Genomic DNA, 21366 nt, shown 5'->3' on the forward strand with positions numbered 1-21366 from the left:
AAGTGTACTGTTATCTTTGAACATCCCGGCTTACGAAGCTATGTATGAATTTCTAAGTTTCAATAATATCGTATTGTAATTTTTCTTTTCTCTTATGGCCATGTTATATCTATTTTGCGTTTAATCTGCTCGTCCGCTATGGAATACGAAGTACTAGACTTGCTTATGGCTGTACAGAAAAATGTAGGCCAGAATTCGTTGTAACTTTGAAGAAGTAAATGCAAACAAACAAAGATTTGCCAGGTATTTGTTAATTTGTGTATTTTAGTGTTTCAGGATTATATGTGTAATTATACTCGTTATTGATAAGTTTGATTGGTATAGTTATTTAAGATACATGCTTAAATGTACTTGCTTTCATTTCAGGATTTCATGAATTTCCAGGCAAGGAAAATTCTCAAGCGACATGGTTCAGCTCGGTAAAGTTCTATATTGTATATACCAACACCAACACCGGAAACAAGATGGCGCAGGGTGATGGGCAGAGAAAAATACTACCGCAACCAAAAACATCACAGCAAAATGATAAAAAAAAATAAAAAAACAATGGCAAATCATTTAATAAACACGTAGTATTATTACTAAAACACGCAACCATTTTTTATTAAAATAATTAAGAGATAATGGTCAACCTAAATAAAAAATCTTGCAAATGAAATCTTATAAATATATTAATTCATGGGAATAAAATTACCTAAGGATTATCCGAACATAACACATGATTCCAATGTTAGCTAAAGGTATCCTTTACAATTTGTACCATCCACAATTTTAAGCTGGGCCGTGAGATCTTCTGTATATACTTTTACCAACAAAAAAGTGCGCCGAATGACTGAACTAACCTGCGCGAAATGTGCTCGAATTAAAGATTTTTTTCCTTAATTCTCAATCTAAAAAAAAAAAGTTTCAAATAAGCATATGAAAGTGAAGGTTCTACCCAGCAATAAACCAGAAAATATTTAAGTTTGAAAAATAAGTACTTAAAAAACTCTAGCTAAACATGGACCATTGCATTCCAAATATTTATTATAAATTTTAATTCATAGGGATCAAACTAAGGATTGTCCGAACATAACACATGATTCCAATGTTAGCTAAAGGTATCCTTTACAATTTGTACCATCCACAATTTTAAGCTGGGCCGTGAGATCTTCTGTATATACTTTTACAAACAAAAAAGTGCGCCGAATGTAGAAGTAGCCTGCACGAAATGTGCACGAATTAAATATTTTTTTCCTTCATTTTCAATCTAAAAAAAAAAATTTCAAATAAGCATACGAAAGTGAAGGTTCTACTCAGCAATAAACCAGAAAATATTTATGTTTGAAAAATAAGTTCTTAAAAAAACACTAGCTAAACATGGACCACGACAGCCAAATATTTATGATAAATTTTAATTCATAGGGATCAAACTAAGGATTGTCCGAACATAACACATGATTCCAATGTTAGCTAAATGTATCCTTTACAATTTGTACCATCCACAATTTTAAGCTGGGCCGTGAGATATTCTGTATATACTTTTACCAACAAAAAAGTGCGCCGAATGACTGAAGTAGCCTGCGCGAAATGTGTTCCAAAACAATATTTTTTTTTCTTCATTCTCAACCGAGAAAGAAATGTTTTACAATACGTTTACCAATTTGAAAGTTCTACTCAACAATAAACAAGATAATATTTTAGTTTTAAAAATAACTACTTAAAAAAAAAACAGTTTTTGAACATGGACCACTGCAGCGAGATTTTTATTATAAATTTTAATTCATAGGGATCAAACTAAGGATTGTCCGAACATAACACATGATTCCAATGTTAGCTAAAGGTATCCTTTACAATTTGTACTATCCACAATTTTAAGCTGGGCCGTGAGATCTTCTGTATATACTTTTACCAACAAAAAAGTGCGCCGAATGACTGAAGTAGACTGCGCGAAATGTGCTCGAATTAAAGATTTTTTTCCTTCATTCTCAATCTAAAAAAAAAAAAATATTTCAATTAAGCATACGAAAGTGAAGGTTCTACTCAGCAATAAACCAGAAAATATTTAAGTTCGAAAAATAAGTACTTAAAAAAACTCTAGCTAAACATCGACCATTGCATTCCAAATTTTTATGATAAATTTTAATTCATAGGGATCAAACTAAGGATTGTCCGAACATAACACAATATTCCAATGTAAGCTAAAGGTATCCTTTACAATTTGTACCATCCACAATTTTAAGCTGGGCCGTGAGATCTTCTGTATATACTTTTACCAACAAAAAAGTGCGCCGAATGACTGAAGTAGCCTGCGCGAAATGTGTTCCAAAAAAATATTTTTTTTTTCTTCATTCTCAACCGAGAAAGAAATGTTTTACAATACGTTTACTAATTTGAAAGTTCTACTCAACAATAAACAAGATAATATTTTAGTTTTAAGAATAACTACTTTAAAAAAAACACTTTTTGAACATGGACCACTGCAGCGAGATTTTTATTATAAATTTTAATTCATAGGGATCAAACTAAGGATTGTCCGAACATAACACATAATTCCAATGTTAGCTAAAGGTATCCTTTATAATTTGTACCATCCACAATTTTAAGCTGGGCCGTGAGATCTTCTGTATATACTTTTACCAACAAAAAAGTGTGCCGAATGTAGAAGTAGCCTGCGCGAAAAATGCTCGAATTAAATATTTTTTTCCTTCATTTTCAATCTAAAAAAAAAATTTCAAATAAGCATACGAAAGTGAAGGTTCTACTCAGCAATAAACCAGAAAATATTTATGTTTGAAAAATAAGTTCTTAAAAAAACACTAGCTAAACATGGACCACGACAGCCAAATATTTATGATAAATTTTAATTCATAGGGATCAATCTAAGGATTGTCCGAACATAACACATGATTCCAATGTTAGCTAAATGTATCCTTTACAATTTGTACCATCCACAATTTTAAGCTGGGCCGTGAGATATTCTGTATATACTTTTACCAACAAAAAAGTGCGCCGAATGTAGAAGTAGCCTGCGCGAAAAATGCTCGAATTAAATATTTTTTTCCTTCATTTTCAATCTAAAAAAAAATTTCAAATAAGCATACGAAAGTGAAGGTTCTACTCAGCAATAAACCAGAAAATATTTATGTTTGAAAAATAAGTTCTTAAAAAAACACTAGCTAAACATGGACCACGACAGCCAAATATTTATGATAAATTTTAATTCATAGGGATCAAACTAAGGATTGTCCGAACATAACACATGATTCCAATGTTAGCTAAATGTATCCTTTACAATTTGTACCATCCACAATTTTAAGCTGGGCCGTGAGATATTCTGTATATACTTTTACCAACAAAAAAGTGCGCCGAATGATTGAAGTAGCCTGCGCGAAATGTGTTCCAAAAAAATATTTTTTTTTCTTTATTCTCAACCGAGAAAGAAATGTTTTACAATACGTTTACCAATTTGAAAGTTCTACTCAACAATAAACAAGATAATATTTTTTTTTGTTTTAAGAATAACTACTTAAAAAAAACACTTTTTGAACATGGACCACTGCAGCGAGATTTTTATTATAAATTTTAATTCATAGGGATCAAACTAAGGATTGTCCGAACATAACACATGATTCCAATGTTAGCTAAAGGTATCCTTTACAATTTGTACCATCCACAATTTTAAGCTGGGCCGTGAGATCTTCTGTATATACTTTTACCAACAAAAAATTGCGCCGAATGACTGAAGTAGCCTGCGCGAAATGTGTTCGAAAAAAAAATTTTTTTTCTTCATTTTCAACCGATAAAGAAATGTTTTACAATACGTTTACCAATTTGAAAGTTCTACTCAACAATAAACAAGATAATATTTTAGTTTTAAGAATAACTACTTAAAAAAAAAAAAAACACTTTTTGAACATGGACCACTGCAGCGAGATTTTTATTATAAATTTTAATTCATAGGGATCAAACTAAGGATTGTCCGAACATAACACATAATTCCAATGTTAGCTAAAGGTATCCTTTACAATTTTTACCATCCACAATTTTAAGCTGGGCCGTGAGATCTTCTGTATATACTTTTACCAACAAAAAAGTGCGCCGAATGTAGAAGTAGCCTGCGCGAAATGTGCTCGAATTAAATATTTTTTTCCTTCATTTTCAATCTAAAAAAAAAATTTCAAATAAGCATATGAAAGTGAAGGTTCTACTCAGCAATAAACCAGAAAATATTTATGTTTGAAAAATAAGTTCTTAAATAAACACTAGCTAAACATGGACCACGACAGCCAAATATTTATGATAAATTTTAATTCATAGGGATCAAACTAAGGATTGTCCGAACATAACACATGATTCCAATGTTAGCTAAAGGTATTCTTTACAATTTATACCATCCACAAATATTAGCTAGGCCGTGAGATCTTTTGTATATACTTTTACCAACAAAAAAGTGCGCCAAATGACTGAAGTAGCCTGCGCGAAATGGGCTTGAATAAAATAAATTTTTTCTTCATTCTCAATCGAGAAAGAAATGTTTTACAATAAGTATACAATATTGAAGGTTCTACTCAGCAATTAACCAGAAACTATTTAAGTTTGAAAAATAAGTACTTAAAAAAACGCTAACTAAACATGGACCACTGCAGCCAGATTTGTATTATACATTTTAATTCACAGGGATCAAACTAAGGATTGGCCACACATAACTTCTTATTCCAGCATTAGCCCAATGTTTTCTTTACAATTTGTACCATCCACATTTTTAATCTGGGCCGTGAGATATTCTGAATAAATAACTACAGCTGTTCTTTAGTATATTTCGTCACATTATAAGCAACGACATTTGTAAGACACAAAGTGTAATATTGAAAATCATTATAGTGTTGGACTTATATGTAACTATTTTTAGGAAACAACCGAAGTCATTAATGCAAGTTAATGATTCTAAATAAATAATTGCTTTCATAATAAGTCTCTTTTTAAGCGAGTGGTTTTGAGAGTAAACTATTGTGCACAACCACTGAAAATAAACTGTAAAATAAACAGTGAATTTAACCTATTATTGTGCTATTAAATATTTTTTTTATAACTTACGTCTTCTTTCAGACCTGTAAGATGTGAACTACGGTCACATCATTACCATGGACAGTTACTTGCCGTCGGAGTGATTCACTCAGTTTCTAGTGTGAGGCTAAGTTACATTGCACGAGCGTCGGTGGGTCTGGCTACGTGAGGCTTGTCATGTGACACCTAACGGCCGTGTTATAGCGACTGAGAAGACTGAGCGAGTATTGGAGATTGGAACCAGGTCTGCCAACTATCCACCTGCCTAGTGAGTCCCTACTCGCCTGAGGACCAAGGCGAGTACCACAACTTAAAGCGTCGTTTGCTGATCAGCAGTGGGTACCCTACACCCGGAGTCCAGGGAGAGGTTTGGAATTGGTACCGGGTCACCAGCGAGTAGCAGAGCCGCGAGCGAGTCGCAGTCCAGGCCGCTGGTTGTGGCTGATCCTGGGGTTGCGCCCAGGACCCAGATGAGGAGAGAGGACCAGGCACAAGCTCAGGCATTCCTGGACGAGATGAACAATCGCCTGGAGATGCGGCCATATCGCTGAGCCGCGAACCGAGAGGCAGTAGTACTGAGACGTGCAAAATACCCATTGCCCGCCCGAGTACCTATATTGGCGTCGACTGACTGGTCTCTTCGTGAACTAGCGAACTTAAAAAGGACTGAGGCTGCCTGTATTATTAGGACTGTTAGTGTTCAGAGGGCAGCCTGTCGTAATAATATATTAGTTATAAATGTAATTTTCATGTGGTTTATGTATTTTAATACTAGCTACACATTAGGTTTAATTAATAGCTCATCAAGGATGATTGCTCTTTAAGACCTGTTGTGTTTATCTTATGGCCAAGTTATGAGAGAGATTTGTCGTGGACTGGGAGCAGTGTATGGTTTTTGCCTACTCGTGCCTGAACTGAGTTTATTTTGTTACCAGAGTAGTGGCCAACGAGTCACCAGCAAACACGAGAGAAAGGGAATGCAGGCCATGTTGGAAATTATGTTTAAATTGTTTGTATTGTCATGGTTGAAATAATAACTAGCTCGAGTCCATTCTGTTGTGAGTGGCCGAAGCGCTGGCACTTGCTGCACTGCGTGTGGCACCGGACGCCTGTAGTCGTCCACTCTTATGAGCCGCCTGCGAGCTCGCGTAGGGTGCGGATGCGCTCAGGATCGCAGGCCTGAGGCGCCCTCGCTCTTCTGCCTGGTCCCGCGGTTTGCCAGAAACCACAATTTATAGACAGACAGTCGTAGGGCTGTGAATTCCTCCTGGAGGAAGTCGGTCGGGGTTTGTGCAGCACGAATCCCTCTGAAGGGGGCCCGAGTGTTGGGCGCCTTGACCGCGCGGTGATACTCGGCGATGGAGCCGTGACGGCCGCGGTTTTGGCACGTGTGCTTCTTTGAGCGCATGAAATCCCCGTGGGTACTGGTGCCCCTCGTCACTAGGGAGGGAGGGGGGCTGTCGGTCGTAGAGACCTCCCGACCATGGTAACCGGCTGCTTGCTCGTGCTCAGCCCTGAAGGGGCCTGGCAGTCCGTCATTGTAGTCGCGTCACTCATTGTTCGTGCGACGGTCGCCTATTCACTCAGGGCCACCACTGACCTTCCCCCGGGGCTAGTTAACTGCTAGTTAGACTAGGCTACAGGAAAGCTATATCCCTGGAAACAAAAGTTTGTGAAAACTTTGCCCAAAGATGAATTTTTGCACAGTGGTAGAGTCAACTATGCTAAATATATACCGAATGTTTACCGCTGTAGTCATTTAGAGTATCACCGAAAACGTGCAGTTACGTCCTAGATGACAGCGACTCACAACAGTCCATTAAAATGTTTCTTATTTACGCAGTTTTTAACATAGCCTCTCCATAAATGCATCAAAATAATCTAGAAGCACTATTTCACACATTTATATTAAAACATGTGCCAAATATTAGTATAAAAGGTATGATAGAAATCGATAAAGTAATAAAAAAAGTGTTTTTTTCTTTATCTCAGTCAATGACATAAAAATATGAATCACATTAAAATAAAGGGTCCGATGTAATAATTACCTTGAAAAATGTTCGTGCATATTTCGTAAGCTAAAATGTGACATATATCTGAAGAGGCTTGAGTAATTGATTAAATCGCTAGAACGATCCGAGTGTAGCAGTGTTGAGTACCTACGTATTGCGACAGTGCTACAGCTGCAAAGGCTGGGGTGACTTTCGCTCCCATGAAATCGAGGTTTTGTAACCTATGAAATATTCACCCCAAACTGAGATTTGGTACCGTTGTAATATCATCTTTTTCTAGTTACATGTTAAATTAACCTCCGCAAACCTTGTGCTTTACACCAAAAACGTAAAGTGAAACTTTGAATAATAGCTTCTTGAGTGCTCCACAATATTGCATTCCGTAAACGTTATTACTGTAGTGAACCAAACAAAATTTATCTAAATATATTATTCAACGTGATATAATTGAAAAATGTTTCATATTATGAAATATAATTATCAAATGAATGAAAATACAGATAACATAAACCTGAATGGACCGACTTAAAAGACGTTAGAAAAGATTGTTGCATGATTCTTAAGCATTAAAATGGTATATTGCTCTGACTCAATTGATCTGACCAGTGAAAGGTTCCGAGCGACGTAGTGTGTATTGTACTGCGGGAACCTAAAGTTGCTCGGGTTGGGGCAAATTTCGGTCTTAGGAAACTAAGGTTTTTAATGTAAGAAAAAATATATATATATAAAAGCTGTCTTTTTCAACAGTGGTAGAATCAACATTTTTTTGTAACATATCAAAAGTTTTCTGCTGCAAACCTTGTGCATCACACAGAAAACGTGCAGTTATGTCGTGCTTAGATGTTGCGAAGGCCCTGCGTCGCATTAAAAGTGATGCGGTTTGTAATGACAAAATATCCATTAAAATGCTGGATATAATGTCACCATTTGTTGTATCTGTTATGGAGCACATTTTTAATGCAACACTTACTACAGGTCAATATCCGACTATATGTAAGTACTCGTTTATAAAACCAATTCCAAAAATTAAATCTCCAGAAGAATCCAAAGACTTCCACCCTATAAGCATCCTACCTGCTGTTTCCAAAGCTCTTGAACACCTGGTGCATCAGCAAACTGCACATACCTATGAAAAGGAAATCTTTTAGATACTTTCCAGTCAGGTTTCAGACCTGGTCACAGTACCACTACTGCCCTAATTAATGCTATGGATAATATACGTCGTGTTATTGATAAGCGGGTACTAACGATTTTAACGCTGCTTGACCTCAGTAAAGCTTTTGATTCGGAAGACCATGCCCTATTACTAAGTAAAATTTCAGTTCTCTACAACTTCTCTCATAGAGTTTGGCTTGGTTCGAATCCCATCTTAACGTTCGTTGCCGATGTGTCGTCCTTGATAGTGAATTGTCCTGCTGGCTCCTTGTAAAAGCGGGAGTTCCTCAGGGTTCGATTCTTGGTCCACTTTTATTTGCAATTTTTATTAATGACTTACCTAAATGCCTCATTACTTGCCAATATCACATGTACACAGATGATGTTTAGATGTTCAGATTTATCTTCATACCAAAGCAACTGATATTAATCAGTCGATTAGTTTTGTATATTATGATATTGCTTCTATTTTTGAGATGGGTAAGTGCCAATAAACTCATGTTGAATATTGACAAAACACAGGCCATAATAATCGACTCTGCTCTCATGATATCCAAAGTAACTTCTTTAAACGTAATAACTTGACGCTTGGAGGAATACATATTCAGTTCTCTAAGGTTGTGAGAAACCTGGGAGTTATGATAAATTCAACTTTAACCTGGAAGGATCAGGTAATGCAAATTAGCAAGAAAATCGAGATCTCCGTGCATTGCTTATGATGCTTATAAATTTTTTCTCCCCCCCCCCCCCTCCCAGCATTAAAACCATCCTTATTCAATTCTTAATTATGTCGCACTTTGATTACTGCGATGTTTTGTTTCCTGATTTGACTGATAAATTAGCAAAACGACTTCAGAATCTCCAGAACTCCTGTGTAAGATTAATTTTTGACGTGAAAACGTCTAATAAATCGATGAACGCCGGTTGCACGCACGAAAAAGTGTCCCGTAACGCACATTGTCCCACTACTATGTGTCCCGTTACGCTCATTGTACGCTTGCGCCGCATCTCTCTTCCACTCGATTGAAACAACCATCGATTTGACTTTTCAATCATGTTTTCGTCGTTTGAATTATTATTATTATGTAATTTAACGATCGTCCACCGATTTTCAGCACAATTGGTACGGTTATTTAAAAGTAATATTGAATTTTCAAATACGTTTTTGTACGAATAATGGTGTTTTACAGTTACACATAATAATTCAAATCACACCCGGGATCTTTTGCACAAGGTTTAAAAAATATTGTAACACATTATAAATAAGTTTGGTGTATTTGGGATGCGTATTTGTTATAAAATCGTATTATAAAAAAGAAATTAAATTATTCCCCTACGGTGCTGTCATCTACGGTGACGGACGCGAACAGAACGAATCGCGCTATCTATCCTCTTTTGTACGAACAATGGTGTTTTACAGTTAAACATAATAATTCAAACTAAACCCGGGATATTTTGCACAATGTTTTAAAAAATATTGTGATACATTATAAATACGTTTGGTGTATTTGGGATGCGTATTTGTTATAAAATCGTATTATAAAAACGAAATAATATTATTCCCCTACGGTGCTGTCATCTACGGTGACGGACGCGAACCGAACTAATCGTGCTATCTGCCCGCTTCCGCGGTAACCAGGCACTCGTTAATACATATTTTCCTTTGTTTATCGCGAGGAGCGTTATTATTAATGAATTATAAATAAAATTTCATGCCCGGGGCCACAATTGCATATCATTTTGAGCAATGGAAGACATAAAAACGTAAAATATTCTCGACGAATTTTAATTTCGGCCCCAGCGCTCCACGAGTGTCTGGGTTGGAGATTAAAGCCGAAATTCTTTCTTAAATTTACTAATACTTATTTTATTAACTGCTAGGGCATTTTTATTAAATTCTACCTTTAATTTCACGACGAACAAACTTCGTCGTTAAATGTGTAATTGCGAAAAAGCGTAAAACATTCTAGACGATCTTGAAGTTAAATAGCAAACATGTATAAAAGTTATAGTTAAAATAATCTATTCGGTAAAGTAATAAACATATTTGAATTAATGAGTGCAAATAAAAGTAAATTTATCAATTAAATTGTAGATTTCATTTCACTCCTTCTTTGTATCCATACCAAAAAGTGATAATTCAATAAAAATTATTCAATTTTATTCATAAAAGTATGCAATAATTTCATCAATGTTTTTTTATGACGTTGTCACGTTAAACTATCGTCCGTAAACCGACTTTACTAACAACCAATTTTTTTAACCTAAAATCACGAGACCATATAACTCAGTACTATAAGAAGTTGAAATAGTTTAGACTCACACAGGGGCGTGATATGCACATGCTGATTCTTGCTTAAAATACACTGCGGCTGGGATACCCTCAATATCTGTCGGCCAATTTAAATTATCTCCACAGCTACCATAACCGTGAGACACGATCCCGTACATTCAACCAAATGTTTATCAGGATCTTAAATTTTTGTCGTTCAATTCTCTAAAGTTTGTTTTCGATCTGTATCAAGCCTTCATTATAAACATCAAAATCTTGACCTTGTTGTTGGGCTATGTGTCTGATATCTTGACACAAATCGTCTTTAAAAGTGTCCCATAAGTTGAGAGGTTCCGAGGGGAAACAAAATAAAAATATCACCACAAACAATTCTCTCAGCTTTAACGGACATTGAGAAATCGAAGCTTCTCTCAAAGTTATTTCCCATTGGTTATCATTTTCTAGCAAACATCTATCTTGGCAAGCGGCTTTGTAAGTTTCTTTTACAATTCCATCAACTGTTTTTAAGTCCTTAAACGATGTTGGGCTGAGATAAAAACATTCTGACTGTGAAGGATGAATGCTGTACACTCTTCCCAATGCCGCATCTTTTTTTTATGCCGGGGTGTCCAACTACGTCTTGGCCACGTTTCCTTCTAGAAAATTTATTGTTAGCCCATGTATAGTAATGAGGGACTTCGTGATAGAGTAGTGTTTTAGCAAATCCGTCATTACTGCACAGGTCAAAAAACGCAGAGAGTGTCGTTTTTGGTGGATTTTACACTATATTTTGCATGTTTTCAATGCGGCAGTCCTTTTTTTTTTTTTTTTGCCACTCTACAGTAAGCATATAACATTTGACCGACCCAAAAATCGCGTCTTTTGTGATTATTTTTATGAGGTTTTTTTTTTTTTTTTTTTCATTTTTAAGTGAAACACTTGAGCGATGATGTCATGCCGTTCGAAAGATCGCTGACCGGAAAAAAGTTCATAATTGCGCACATATATGTCATAGCATCTTGCGTCTTTTCGTGGAGATACCTCGGAGACCCAGTAAATGATGACGGTAAGATGACATGCTGACCTATATTGGCGGCATTTACGCTTGCGTCTTGGTTCAAAGCATCCCTCAAATGAATATGGTCATCTGCTCTAAGCTTTTGTTGGTTTCGGCAAATAAAATTTAACCTTTCTGAAATCATCTTCGCCATCATATCCACACAATACTGATTAAACAAATCTTTGTAATAATGCAGTGTGCTAAAACAGTTGGTCCTAATCATTAAACGATAGGCATAATATTGAATACATGACACCGTCTTATTTTGTAAGGCATTCTGCTGAGGAATAGTCACATAATATATGTCGTCTCCTGATTCAAATATTAGTGGATATTGTAACGGATCGTAAGCGCGGTCCAATTCCGACACTCGTTTCAGTTGTCCGTCTCTACCATGCAGTACAATATCCCTGGGTCCTTTATCTTCGTCGACCAATAGAACGGCCACTTCATTTATGGAAGGAGCGTTATATCTGCCCTGGTATTCTGCCAGAGGTGTGCGATCAGAGTGAATGATTAATTTTAAACTTTCAGGGTTGTTAAATTCGATACTATGTTTATAACTTCGTATGTACATGTTGTGGCTATTTAATACGGTCTGCAGTTCGTTAATCAAATCTATTTTTAGCATAGGGGCCATGTTTTATCGCAATGATAGTTGGTCAGCTTCTGAAATAAAATATATTTGCAGAAATTGAGGGCTTTGTCCTGCTGGTGGTAAGAGGCTACCTATAAGATGATAGACTTGCCCTTCTACCTTAAAGGTGGGCATAAAATTTCCCTCTCTAATTTCTTTCGCCCCAAACGAAGTCATCTGAAAAAGGCTATTGTATCTACGTGCATTATTTAAAAAAATGCGCGGAATATGTGTGATTATTAGTCAAAAGGCTTTTTATTGGTTCTGGTGGCTCTTTAATATTAGAAAGAATAACTTTCCCAGACGCGCAGCATATACCGCTCGCTTAATCATTCCATTTTTTAGCAAAACATTTAGGACAAACCTTATTCATTGCTCCGATTTGGATGCTGTTCTGAGAGCATAATCAATATGTGGATCGTAACTGAATGCTGATATATTAGTATGAGCTAAAATTATATTACGCATTCTAGTTGTTAACGATTGTTGTCTTTCTCACTGTGCAATAAGTCGCTGCGAGTGTTCGGCACTCGATTGTCGTTCGTATAGTTGGAACGATCTGGCATTTTGTGCTGTAAGACGAAGCGAACGTTCGGTGCTAGATTCCCTCGCGCGTGCTTGTGACATTCTGTCACTATTTTGAGCAAGGCGTTGCGAACTTTCGGCGCTAGATTCCCTTGTACGTGCTTGTGACATTCTGTCACTATTTTGAACAAGGCGTAGCGAACGTTTGGCGCTAGATTCTGTGGCCCGCGATTGCGAAGCATACGCTCTCTGATTTGCGAGACGATCTGAATTTTCAGAAGATGATTCTCCAATACGTCTTATTTTTGCTAATCTCGTTTGGGAGCAACTTTTAGATAGTTAAGACTTTTTTTTCCTAGGCATTACGTTGAATTTTTTTAATCAGATAAAATAAGAATATAACTTTTGATAAATACTTACTATTGAAAAAGTGAGAGAATACTATATAAAATAAACAATAAAGCGTGAATAAACTATTTATAATTAGTTCTGAGAAAAACTTTTTAACTTGGAAAAAAATTTGCAATTAAAATAGTTAAAAAGTGTTGAATGTCGGTTACGTCCGCTGCGTAGCGAGCCGACCGCGCGACTGAGCCGCGCGGCTACCTATTTCATAGATGTGCCCGCCCCTCTCCCGCACCCCTGCGGTGCCTGGCTAGCCGCGCCTTTTCTGTATCTGTGACTTTTTAAATTCGTAATATATTTTGAATGGAATACACGATTTGAATAATTCAAAAAGTAATCTACAGGTATTGAAACAATTTTGAATACAAAATAATTTATTTGGATAAGGAATAATAAATAGGTATCAATAACATGCACAGTGCGACAGCGTTTATTTTTTCTATTTCTATGATTTATTAATTTCGCAACATCTATTGATTGGAATAGCCGATTTTAACAATTAAAAAAGTAATTTACAGGAATTGAAACAGTCTTGAAAACAATATGATTTATTTGGATAAGGAATTTAACAGAAGTATGAATAACATGGTCTAATTTTGGTCGGCATTTATATCAACTTTTAAAATGTAATAAGTGGTTATTGTGTCATAACTATAATAGTTGGACATATAGTATCGCAAAGTTTTTTTGTGGTTATTGATATGTTCTTTAATATTGTATAGGACATACTTTTGTTCTATCATCAATAGTTTCCGCAGCGCATGCGATATAAGATGTTTTATGGCATTTTTTTTACACATTGGATTACGTTACTAAAGTTTTAGTAAAGATTCCTTCCTTATCTTTTCTAGCAATAAATATAGCCTATGTTACTCAGGGTGATTGTAGCTTTCTAATAGTGAAAAAATTTTAGAAATCGGCACAGTAGTTTTTGAGTTTATTCATTACAAACCTACACACACAAAAAAATACAAATCTTTCCTGTTTATAATATTAGTGTAGATATGTAATGATGATGTAGAGAAATGTAAATGTTTAGGCGTATTCCCTTAACTTTGCCATCAACAAAGTCGATAAATAAAATAAATAAATAGCAGCTCCTTGCAGTGCTCCACAAACATGAATCCTACAAACTTGTTTTTGTTGTATCATTTAAGTTAACAAATAAAAAAATTTCACAACACATTTTCTACATGTGATAGTATAGAAGTAATATATATATATATATATATATATATACTATGAAAAATAAGCAAGATGAAACAACACAAATTTCGAAATAATGTTTTTACCGAATTTCTGGAATAAAATAAAAATTATATAAACTACAGAAACTTAAAAGACCATAGGTAAAAGTCTTTTAAATTTAGTTTCTGCATATTGATTAATCTTTTTAATTGTATATATTTAGGAGTCTACAGTAATCGATTTGATAGCTAGAGCATTCGGAGTGTCGCAATGTGTACTGCTCTGGGATCCATGGCAAGTCGTTTGGGTAGGAGCATTTTAATCACAGGTAACAAAGATATAAATAATCAGGTCAAATTCGCTAGTAAAAAGCTTTAATTAACTAATGTAAGTACATAGATGCAAAAGTTTAGTTTATTTTATAATATTACCTCAGAATAAAAATATTTACTTATAAGAAATACAAACCTTAATTGGCGCTCTGAAAACTATTGTATTTGTTTCTAATAGAACAAGTAGCCTGGATAAAATATAAATAGAATACTTTTTAAAGTGATAGAATAAGTCAAGAAATATAATATACTTATTTGTTGATTAGTATTGGTATTAATAATAATTTAGGTAGCTAATTTTTCTAAATCAGTTTTTTTGTCTTCACAGTGGTTATTTTTTTCTTAAAAATTTACATGCTAAAAACATGATCTCATATGATATCCTGCCTCATCTGCACTGTGACGTCATATGTCCGGTCCCTAGAGTTATGACTTTAAAGCTCATTAGTGATTCCACTTTCCCATTCCAAATTACAAGTAAAATCTCAAATCGTTATTTATGAGAAGGAAAGCCTACCCAATTTGTTTTAGGTAGTTATAAACATAGTTTTTAAACTTTGTATTTTTGGGTTTTCCTGTTGACAAGTTCCAAAAAATAATTTTATTGTAATTTTATGGAGCCATTTCACAGGGGAAAAGCGATAAAATTATTTTCTTATTTGCGTTAATTTAACTCAAATGTGTTAAATCAAATAAACGTAACATATCTGCAGCAATCCCTAAACAAAATCTTCGGAACTTTGAAACTTGGCCATCAAGGTCGCGTGCAACGCTCGTCGCGCCGGCTTGCTGCGACCGGAGCACCGCCGCAGGACGGCACACACGCCGACACTTAGGCTATTCTAGCGATTCAACTAATTGCGCTAGACTCTTTATAGTTAAATCGCCTTAAAGCTTAATGAATAAGCAAGAACTTTTATACAGATGATTTTGACGTTGTTCCCTTGTTCTGTATGTAAATCATAATTTTATTTAAATGACTGGTTTAAAAAATCATTAACGTTCTCTATTTTGTTTTATCTTTAGTATTCAACATAGAAGTATTTGTTCACGTGGGTGTTTCGAATAGCGTTTCTAGATTATTGTGATGCCTATATGGAGAGTACGTTAAAAACTGTGTAAATGGAAAGCATGTTGATGGACTGCTGTAAGTCGCTGTCATCTAGGAATTAACTGCACGTTTTTGGTGATACACACTAGGTCTACAGCGGTCAACTTTCGGTATGTTATTAAGCACAAGCTGAAGTACCCGGCGTTACCCGGGCTAAAGCACCCTTGAGAGTTGAATTTATGAAAACTTCATTCTCACATGATTGTGTAATATAAGGATCATAATTTCCGAGTTTCAAGTCTGTGGGATATATACTTGATAAACATAAATTTTAAATCTATTAACACAACCGTAATATGATATAGTAATTTATGAAACTTTCAACACTCACACATTTTCTCGTGGGAGACGTGATACATAGGTTTCCAACGTGGGAATGGCTACCTTGCCCCCAGAGCGACACACTGCGATGCTACCAAATACCTACGGGTAATTTTTTTTATCCCACGAACCTTTTTATAGCTCAAACATTTTTTTATTTCTCTCTGGACCCAATTATGAAGTCCACGCAGACGAAGTCGCGGGCAGAAGCTGGTATCTTAATAATTTTAAAATTATTATTATTTTTTAGTTTGTTTTGTTGTTAAAGCGTGTTTTTTTAGTTTTTTTTAATTATAATTTAGTTCTGTAACTAAAGATATAAAATAAAAAACTGGAAAGGATACCTAACAAAAATATTTAAACAAAACAAACTTTTCCTTAAAGGTTAAAAAAAGAATGAAAATAATTATGAAGAAATATGAAAAGTGAAAAAGTAGAATAAGAAGTAAAATATCTAATCTTAAAAATAATAAAAGACAAACTATCGCTTATCATCAGGATAAAACAAAAAAAAAACTAATTTTACCGGTTAAACATACACTATCCGTAGAATAAGGTACCTTTATATTGTCCTTTATCGATATAAAAATAAAAAAATTATAGATGTCGATAGGATGCTGTTTTTAGAGTATCTTTTTCAAATTTTTTTATCTAATTAAAATATTACAATCTAACGCTTCTAATTTTTAGTTATACTAAAAAATTTGAACATAAATTATATTTTAAATAACTGAAACACGCTTTAACAGCAAACCAAACTGAAAACTCGTAACTATTTTTAAATGATTAAGATATTGTAAATAAGTGTGAGGTACTTTTTACTTTAATTTACACTAACTCTATTTTTACAAGTAGTTACCAATGAAATATGCACAACAATTTATATCAAGCACAATTTATATAATATCGCTAAGCGGACGAGTCTCGTCAAGAAGTAGCCTATAGGAAGTTGCCAGATCTATGGCGGCCATAGAGAAATGACACAAACCCACCGATAAATCAACCAGACGGCTAGTTTTGTTTTCTGTTATAGTGTTTATATATATATATATATATATATATATAATATACGCATTTATAATATTAGTTAGAGCAAATTATAAAACGGTAAATAAAAAAACTAACAGGGCCATATACTGTTGTGTTGGTGTACTAAGATGTGATGGTCTTGCAACTGAATGTAAACAATCGAAAACGTCTCTAAGCGTTATTAAAAATCAACTTATATTTAAAAAAATTAAGAGAACCGATTTTGATGTAATGAAGTTTATGTTTTGCCCCAGATTACCCTCAAGTTAACTTTGAAAACCACATTGATGATAAAATACAAAATGGGTAATGACAATTGTAAAGTACAAAATGGGTAGTTACAATTGAACCACACCTGTCGACGACAAACGGTCAATAAATAGCTTTAAGTATTCTTACTCTCTACCTAGTTCCTTATAAAGCGATAATTCAAAACAGTGCCATCTACTGGTGTATTGGTGTACTACGATGCAGAGCTTTAATTTTTCTTACTCTCTACTCAGTTCCTTGCAATAGAAAAACGTAATGGCTTCACGGCTATTGCTCGGCGGACATAGAGGAATGACACTAACAGTTTGTATATCTATGACACACATGACATAAAATTAAGATATATTTTTTTCACCCACTTCAAAATTATTTTTTGAGACAAAAGATAGCCTGTGTCCTTCCTTGCCAAATTTCATTACGATCCGTTAAGCCGTTTAGCCTGGAAAAGGTAACAAACAAACAAACAGGCAGAGTTACTTTTGCATTTATATTATTAGTAAGGATAGTTGACTCTACCACTCTACGAAAATTCAGCTTTGGAAAATTTTTCGACAGGTTCGTGTCTCGTCTGGTCTTCGTTTCCTGGACTACTAGCTCACCGGGTGTTGCCGAGCTCGTCTGACGTCACTAATGTACCGTTATTTGCGCGTGGCACACGTCATGGAAGTAACGAACATAAATAGACGGTCTAAAAGACTACCGCTGTGTCCAAGGGGCAAGGCCATTCAAAAACAAGTCTTCCACCCTGCGCGCCGGGTAAGCTGTCCCCTATAGTACCACAACAGTCCCTTCTGGGTAGGTTTTTTTTTTTTTTTCCCCATCCTCAGACTGCCCTTCAAGAGAGATAGAGAGCCAACACCTGCACGGGAAACAAAGGTTTCAACTTGTGAAAAATTTGTCAATGCTGAATTTTTGCACAGTTATAGAGTCAACTGTGCTAAATAACCAATTTACTTCTGCAGATCTTGTACGTATCACCAAAAACATGCAGTTAGGTCCTACATGACAGCGACTTACAGCAGTCCATCAAAATGCTTTCCATAAATGCATTTTTTAACGTACGTAGATTCTCCATAAATGCATCGCAGTAATCTAGAAACGGTATTACACACATTATTATTATTCAAAAATGCCCATAAAAATTGGAGACGAAGGTCTGATAATGTAGCCGGTAGGTGGATAGTGTAACTCTTCAACTTTTATTTTATTTCTTGGAACATGATTTTAATATTTGGCATTCCGCGTGTTTAAATGCATAAAAAATCAATGCATTTGTTATTCCAATTTTTGTGAGTAACACCAAGCTACATACGAGTTAATTACATATTAGGTTAGAAGAAAATTAGTAAAATCATTCTTAAATGCGCAGAGAATAAATAGATTTTTTAAAAGGTTTGTAAATAAGATTTTAACCTCCGACACAAATATAGGAGTGTTAGAAGTTTGAAGCATGTCTGAGTTGGCATAAGGCATGATTTGAGGACTTGCGCGTGATTTCTCACCGGGCTTCCGAGGACCAGATGTGGATCCGAGGACCTGACCCAGGTCCTCGGATTGAAAAAAACCTTATTTTCTCGTATATCCTGTCCTTTAATGCCTTCCTGCAAATTTTCAACGAAATCTGGCCGAGTCCTCGGTTACACCGTAGAGCGACAAATTCATAGTTCAGCGTTTTACCGGTAGGAAGTACTGTAGTCGAAATTATTAATACACCGAGTGTCCGTTTATACGATAGTAGACACAATTCGAGGACCTGGTTACACACTTCTCTGAACACACAGTTTGCCTACAGCCGCTGTAACCGAGGACGTAAATATTTCTGCATACCTTCAGCTTCTAAAACACTTTAGTATTAATCCTGCAAACCTACGACCTTGAATTTTTTAACTGTAAGCGAGGACTTGTTTGTTTAATGTGTTACCATGATATTAATACATCCATATGAACTGCGGAAATGGAATGTCCGATTATTTTTGTCTTATAGGAATATAATAACGAGTATTAAAGCCCACAGAACATATTTGCTGTGCGTTAAATAAGCTCTTCTTTGTGATTTTTTTTCCTTCAAATTGTTTCTAATTACTTATATTTTGGTGTGAAAATTTCCAATTTTTCGACTGTTCCTGAGATTAAATTCGTAAAATCGATGTTACGTAAAATGCGGGGTTCGCTAATCGGGGTTCTAGTGCAATTAGAACTGCGCAAACCTGCGAAACCTTTGCCGCACGCCACAAGCTGTTACAAGTGTATTTTTTGACCAATAATCTGCTTGTATTTGTGTTCCAGATAGTGTGAGAGAATGCTTATGTGAACTGGACAATTTGCATGATGCATCAGTCAGAAAATGTGTTGAAACAAACAACTCTGACCCAGTATTTTTCAAAAAAAGTAAACGTTACTTTTTTTTATAGTGTTTTTTTATTATTGTGCTTATTTAATTAAATTCAGTTTACATAGTTTAGTTTACTATTCTTTTTATATATACATTTATATATTTCCGGCTGTGTGTATGTGAATAAACTCCTCCTAAATGGCTGGACAGATTTCGATGAAATTTTTTGCGTGTGTTTAAGTGGGTCTCTGGATGTTTTGGATTCACAATTGGACCCGGTAGGTAACGCTGTGATCGAGTTCCAGAAAGAAAACTCTTTATTTTCGGATTTTTTATACTTATTTTTTTTATTTTTTGCATATGAGAACCAAAATTTCACATCTCCACCACCACCCAATATTTCTTAACTACAAAATATGATAATATAAAGAATAATTGATCGTAAAAACTTCTGTAAAGTATTATACATAGTTTTATTTCTGTCACTTGCGTCGTAGCTTGGCGTTGTTTAGACATTTCAATTTCTGTTATCTTTGTTTCCATGTTCCATGTATCACAATTGTGTGCATATTGAGTGTATTATTCATGGACAAAACACATTAAAATTACATTTTAAATCATACATGAAGTGTACTTTAAAGCGGAACCTTAAACATTTGCACAATGTATGTTTTTAAGTGAATATCTTACATGATATTCCAAGAATTTAAATTTTATACAATTGTGCATTTAATGACAATCAATCAAACATGCAACCTTTTATTTTCAGTGCTTAATTGTGTCGATGATTCTATAAAATTTACGGAGTGTTAAACAGCGCATTGAAAATAAACATTTGAGTTAGCTCAACAAATTATAACATCCAAAAAAATTCAAATATAAGAACCTTATATTTATATGTTGTGTGTTTATTAAGCAACTGATCTGAGCCACTTCACCGCCTTGCGTTCGAATATGTGCCGGAAATAGGCTATTCGTCACATGCCCTAATTGTCATCGACAATATAGAAAAATAATGCCAACACTGTAATGCATTTAAATACAAAGGTGAATCGGCCAGTCGTTGCTGCGCATCACCATTCGCCACCAGAACCATCGATAACTTTATTGGCTGGAGCCACATCTCAATGAAAATTGTTTTCGCGTAAAATTCGTTAATTCAATTCTTGCTTCCAAATGACATCATTTAGAGCAACATAAATCGTTCAGAATGAGGATGGTCGTAATTTTGAATCGACATTTAAGATTAAGGACTAAGTGTATCAAAAAATTGGTTATTTGTTCTCAATGCCTGATGGCCATCCAAAGGTTTCGCAAATCTACTTCAGGGCGATGAGGAGGAACAAATAAACACACGCTGTCAATACAACCACATCGAGCAGATGGACGAGCGAGAAATAGTGGCGAATTTGGAAATGTTGCGTGTTCAAGGGTTGGCAACCATCAGGTTTGTTCGTTCCTCAGAGATATACTAAAAATATTGTTCATCAAATCGCATTAAGATACAAAAAACTTTATTCCTGTTAATATTATGACTTTAACACAAATTTAAATTTTTTTGGTCATTAACAAAAAAAATAAATGCCATAAAATTTATTTGAGTTTTTCTATCTTGCTATTATTTAAGACAGATTTAAGTTTGTTCTCAACTAGGGGCGTAGCCAGGGGGGT

At 35.0% G+C, this 21366-nt stretch overlaps 1 long non-coding RNA gene across 2 annotated transcripts in view; it reads left to right on the forward strand.

Annotated features, from left to right (window-relative positions):
* The first annotated feature begins 222 nt into the window (after window positions 1-222).
* Window positions 223-21366, forward strand: part of LOC134536753 (uncharacterized) — a 64834-nt gene continuing 43690 nt past the window's right edge. For both annotated transcript variants that reach the window (XR_010075863.1, XR_010075864.1), the window contains exons 1-2: window positions 223-243; window positions 367-419. This is a non-coding gene — a long non-coding RNA (uncharacterized LOC134536753). The remainder of the gene's footprint in view (window positions 244-366; window positions 420-21366) is intronic.

The sequence above is a fragment of the Bacillus rossius genome, chromosome 11, assembly GCF_032445375.1.
Source record: "Bacillus rossius redtenbacheri isolate Brsri chromosome 11, Brsri_v3, whole genome shotgun sequence".
In the NCBI taxonomy this organism is placed as follows: Eukaryota; Metazoa; Arthropoda; class Insecta; order Phasmatodea; family Bacillidae; genus Bacillus; species Bacillus rossius.